The following is a 6,571-nucleotide window of genomic DNA, read 5'->3' as shown; positions in this document are numbered from 1 at the left end:
TTAGTATTTTTCAGACACTTTTTATTGATAAATTATTTATTAATTTTTGAGAGAACATAACAACAGGTCAATGTAACTTACTGAGCGCGAGGTCTACTGTTCACAGAACTACTAGTATTAGTGGTGTTAACAATACAAAAGTTGCATTCATTCAACTAATTCTTGTGAAAAAATGTATACTTTCATTCGGGTATGCGACTAGGTGCCACCCCGACTTCTTGACACCCCGACTACTTGACACCCCGACTACTTGAAACCCTACTACTTGACACCCCGACTACTTGACATTCCGACTACTTGTCCCCTTTTAAAACCGGTTTTTAGGGGACAAGTAGATGTGAGCCATACCCGTCCAGTTGTCTCCTTTCTGAGGAGGTGACAACTAGTCGGGGGGACAGCCTGTCGCGAGGGTGCGAGGTGTCAAGTTGTCGTTTACGGTCAGGACTAGTTGGCACCTCCTTTCCAGTAGGTGTAAATAGTCGGGGTGACAACTTGACGACAATGGTATATTTTTACAAGGGTACAAGTAGTCGTCTACGGTCACGACAACCTATCCCCTCGACTCCATTCCACAAGAAATCACCATTCCAGCTGGCTATTCATTTGAAAGTTGGAAAATGAAGCCTAACTATCAGTGCCTAACTATATGAAAAGGCGATTCCCAATTTTGATATAATAAAATATTTTCAACATCATGTCTGTGCTTTTCAACCATGGTGCAATCAAGAATAAGTATAGAAACAGACTGTATAGAAACAAGTGTATATAAATAAATATTCATCCTCATATTAATTACCAGACTTCATGTAATACCTCAGTTGATAACCAGACTGATATAGTGAGGTCCATGTTATAATGGCAGTGTGGGAAGATAGGAGAAAAGGGTTGCCAGATCTCAGCCTTGCCACCCAAACAGCTGATACTGGTATATCTGATCAATTTAACGGTTCATTATTGTTGAAAATAGTTAATCATATTTTATTTGTCAAGAAAATATAATTTTTAAAGATGTAATAATAAATTTTCATGATTGAGATAAAATATTTTGTCAATTAGTTGAATTTCTACATATTGTTGATAGACGATATGGCAACATCGCAATGTGTGAAAGATATAGCGCAATCTGCTTTGTTGAACGATAGACGAGGATAGCAACACCATTGTAAATCACACACTGCCATTATAACGTGGACCTCACTTTAGCTTCATCTGCCATATAATTATGAATGAAAATTTGACTGTCCTAGCATTAGTCTGATGGGAAAATATAACTGAACAAAATGCGTTTAGAATATTGTGTTATACATCTGATTCAGTCATCAAAAGGGCTCATTATTCATTTTTCTCTGTTTTCAATGAGCTCGAAAAAAATTGTCCTAAAAATAGCAAAGACGGCGAATATCTCCCGAACCGTGCGTTTGACTGGAAAATGTTACTGAACCAAAAGGGCTTAGAATTCAATTCTACATCATATATAACCAGTAATAAAAATAGTTTGATCCCTCCTCCCTATGCCGCGGGGGTGTAAGTTGTGCCGACTCTGTAGGTGACAAGTAGCCAGGGTGACAAGCGTTGACGCCAGCGTGCAAGGTGTCATGTAGACGTGAGCCATCCCCGTCTACTTGTCCCTTTCTAAGGAGGTGACAACTAGTCGGGGGGACATCCTGACGCGAGGGTGCGAGGTGTCAAGTTGTCGTTTACGGTCATGACTAGTTGGCACCTTTGGTCCAGTAGGGCAAGTAGTCGGTGGACAACTTGACGGCAATGGTATATTTTTACGAGGGTACAAGTAGTCGCCGATGGCCAAAATGACCAGGTGTCAAACAGTCGGGGTGACAACTAGACGGCTACCCCTTTCATTTGAGGATACATAACAAACTGCAGAATCAACATTGAACTGATGGTAGTAGAGTTGAAATAACCAGCAACACTACTAGAAAGAGGGGAGATTTGGTAGCTTATGATTGGATGGCTCGAATGAATAAATACATTTCTTTCCCTGTAAATTAACTCCTCAACCGAAACACCGGTCTGTGAGAGGCAAAATTATTTTTTCTATTGTGGCAAAATTGTGAATCAAAAATTGCTGCCCGCTCTAATACCTTCTCCCCCACTATTCCTCAACATTCTCCAACAATGCTCGTCAGTCCCTAACTCACTGTTATCAAGAAAACATCAATCTATTGAAAACGTACCGGTGTCAGCTACCGGATCTTTCGGATAACATTCAGTTTTTACCGGTCTAGAATACCGGATGTTTCAACTAACAGATATTTTGAGCATTCAATTTTTTTTCTAATGTTTTTCTTTTCATTATTTCAGTATTTTATTGACATGTTTTATTTGAAAAACTAATTTTCGTAATTTAGAAAACCTTGGTTTAGGAAAATTGATGTCAATGGATGAGTTATCAACCATACAAGCCCCAGCCTTTGGAACTTGTATCAATAGGATGCTTAACAATGAAGTGTCACAAAATAAACATTCACTTGACGAAATAGATGATTCCGACCACGGTAAATAGAAGAAGACGGTAGGTGTCACGCGCATGTTTGTGCTAAATTTCCGGTGTATCTGACGTCATTTTATATCCAATCATCTGTTTTTTACAAATAAGTTTCATAAATTGCCAATAGGTGTTAAAAACCTCGGTTGGTGGCGATGACGCAATCTAGCTGGCTGGCCACTGCGCACACATTTCATGACCACTACCGTTTTCATCTAAATACCGTGATTCCGACCACTATAGTTATTTATGAACTTTTCTTGCTAATAAAATAACTGGAGGCTGAAAACGTTTGCTCAAACAAGTTTATTGGTAATGTCACGGCATATTTTCCAATAAAAATAGAAACAGCTTAAATCAAAAGAATTTTGAAAGTAGGCGCCAATCCCTGAGTTCATTATCTCCTATTTCCTATAACAGAGAGCGCTCCTTTCCATACAGCTGATAGATTGGTCAGCCAAAAAGAAAAATATTCCACAGATGATAATATTTTCCAAATTATTAAAAAAAATTAAAGTAATTCGAAATAAAATGAAATATCAAATTCCATTCACCACCTATCCTATGTCCTTCCTTAATTTGGCAATAGTGTGTGACGTCACATCTCGGAAGTGCGGTGAAAGGAAAATCTTATCGTTTGTCGGGTGTGTGTCGGATCGTGCCGTATGATGATGTGCTGAGAACTGAACGTGCTTCATATGTGAAGGAGAGATAACACATATATGTCGTTGTCGTATCGTGTCGACCGGTTTTATGAGGACTATATATCGGTGAGTTGATCAATAATATATATTATATTGCCAAATTTTCCTGCTATTCTTCCATCACTTAATTTGTAACCGAAATCTATATTATACTTTACTATAATTGAAATTTACCAATAAAAAATATTAAAATTCATATTTAGTAGAAAATATTATTCTTTATCAAAATTTGGGAACAGAATAGTTTTGGGCTATGCCTGTTTTTCTATCCCGATCATATTCATATGATTTGTAATTATATCAACGAATAAATAAATATAACACTTCAAGCAAGACCCGATCTGTGAGACCGGATGTTTCGGTTTAGGTCAGTTCTGACCATGTTTCGGTTAGAATGTTAAAGTGATCGGAATTGATAATTCGATTGCTAATCTCTTATTATTATTATTATCATCATCATCATCATCACAAACGATGAGAAATAAAAGAACACCCAATACCAAAATAGCCAACACAAAATATTTTACCAACACAATAAAACTAGGTTACATCAACACAAAGTGTTGCCACTTAACGGATCACTGTATTTATTCGAATCCCTCAGTTCTTTGTTACATCAATCAATTAAAAAGAACCTCAACAGAAAAGCACTCACTCTTTGTAAAAGAATTAACAAACAAATGAATGTCACAACGATCTACCTGCAATCAGTATCAAAGACTCTCAGAGAAAGAATCCCAAAAAATATATAAAACAGATTTAATCAGTGCCCGCATAGAACAGTGTTATCAGAGTGTGCTTTAGGAGCTCATGAGCTTTGCTGTGTTTTTAAGCTCATTTAAACTCGGCTCTCAATTGTAAACCGGGGCGAAAAAAGAACAGAATATCGTCGTTTTTTCAATCAATCGTTCATCCGAATAATACACAAAGGATTGTGAGATTTGCAATCATCAGCTTGAAAGGATCGCTGCGCGTTAATCGTGTGCATTCCGAACGGAGCCATTGAAGCCCGTAATGAATAATTGGGTTGAATCATTACAATTTCCGATGCTACGTCAATTATTGAGACGAGATCAATCAATGAAGAGCAGCGCTGGTGTGTTTACAGAAGCGTATGCAAAGTTTCGGAATTTCAATCTTTTTTTTCATTCTACTACACCCGGTTCTGCTATGTGCCTCTTTCTCTGTTCCATTTCCATCAATCTTTTGTTTGTCATTTCTCTCTCTCAATAAAGAAATCATATTTGTCATTGTAGTCTCGGAATTTCAATATTTTGTCCTCTCCACTACCTAAAAAACAGTCCATTTCATCACTCCACTCTCCAAATCATATTTGTCATTTTAGTTTCGGAATTTCAATATTTTTTGTCACTTTCCACCACCCGGAGTCTCTTATTCTCTCTCTCTCTGTATCTCTCTAATAATCATAACAATATAATTATTATCTATAGTTATTATATTACAAATTGCTTTTTCATATCATATACAGTTCAATAATTATTTTCTTAGTCTATATCATGTAAATTCATCTATAATTTTGCTGTATTGTAAGCTATTGTATATAAGTGTGGACATTAAGACAGAATATATTGTAATCTACATAAATAAAGTACTCAATCAATCAATCAATCAATCTGTTTCATCTGTATCTAATTTTAGATCTATCTATATGTACCTATCTGTAACAGAGAAACAATAACGTACGTAGATATCCCATGGTATAGGGAATTTATGTCGCAACTTTTACTGTTATCTCAAGCCGATTATTGTAAATTTTTACTGTTTTGTTGGGGTGAGAGTGTATGAACGGCACAATTTGAGAGACTACCAGCAACGCACAGCTGCATGGGAAAGAACTACATGAACTATCGACTTGGGATAACAGTAAAAGTTGTGACATAAACACCCTATACCATGGGATATCTACTTACGCTATCGTTTCTCTATGAACATACTGAGTCTCAATATTATTATTCAATTTTAGGAGTAAGTTTGAGTTTCTTCACAAGTTTCAAAATTTCCAATTATTAATACAGTATTTTTCAGTTATTAGTGATGATTTAGTGAAGTATTCTTATTAGAATAGGTTTTCAACAACTAATGTTCTAAATTCTAAATTCCCAGTCTATATATATTTTGGACTAGAAATTAGACAAAAATCATGAAGTGTAAACATAAGCTATTTTTGGACAATTTCTATGTAAATTTGGGAAAGAAACAGTTTTGGGCTTTAAGCCTGTTGTTTATTTCCCAATCATTCATAATTGAGAATGATAGTGTGTATGTTTCAATGTATAAATAGATGAATATGAAATTTTGTTTGTCACTTTTTTTTTGGATATTCGATTTATTTCTATCCTCCTCCAACCGGCTATCCTATTGCTCCTTTCTCTCTTTGATCTGCATCTATCTTTTGTTTGTAATTTCCCTTTCATCACAATATGAAATCTGTATTTTATTTTCGGAATTTTAATTTCATACATAATTCGTGTACCTAATAAAATTTACAAATTTACTTGACTTCAATCTGTAGCTCTAGCTGTAATATTTTAAAGGTATTTTGATTATTTTCATCACCAAATTTCTGCCTTGCCATACAGCTTTATACTCTAGGTTCAGCTTTATGCTCTAGCTCTATATTGAGGTCCACGTAGAGCAGTGACCACGGCAGTGGAGAGAGATACGATACAGGGATGCCGTATCTCTGTCTTGCCTCTGCCTTCTATGGAATATAACTGATTCCGGTATATCTGATGAAATATTAGCTGTTCATTCTTGTTAAAAATCATTAATTATATTTCATTTGTCAAGAAAATATATTTTTCAATAATTTAATAATAAATTTCCATAGTTGAGAATTAAACTTGTATCAATCATTACTTATATTATATACATTGATGAAAAAGATCTGTTAACGTTGCGGAGATAGAAAAGGATAGCGCTTCCTGCTTTGTCGAATGGTAGACAAGGATAGCAACACATCAATGTTATTCAAATACCACTATTATAACGTGGACCTTACTCTAGTTAGAAATATCCAACATCCAAGTTATGCCGGTAGATGGCAGTAGGTATAGGGTGAGATTGCATGACTAAAGCCGAAGCAACAATCACAGATGAGCTACGTTTCACACGTTAGTAAGCTCCACCTTCCTCTCTCCTGATTGGTCGACGGTTCAAGTTGTCAAACTCCAAGTTCTGTCTGCAGAGTGCAGCAGGTACCGGGTGGAGTCTCAACTTTAATTTGATGGGGCACAGTTTCGGAATATTTACCTTCATGAATAATTATTATGTGAATGAATTATGGATTTATGAATCCATGCGAATTTGTGAATACATGGATACTGGTGGAATTATGTGA

This window comes from Nilaparvata lugens, chromosome 13 (genome assembly GCF_014356525.2).
Source record: "Nilaparvata lugens isolate BPH chromosome 13, ASM1435652v1, whole genome shotgun sequence".
NCBI lineage: Eukaryota > Metazoa > Arthropoda > Insecta > Hemiptera > Delphacidae > Nilaparvata > Nilaparvata lugens.
This window is presented reverse-complemented; position numbering follows the sequence as displayed.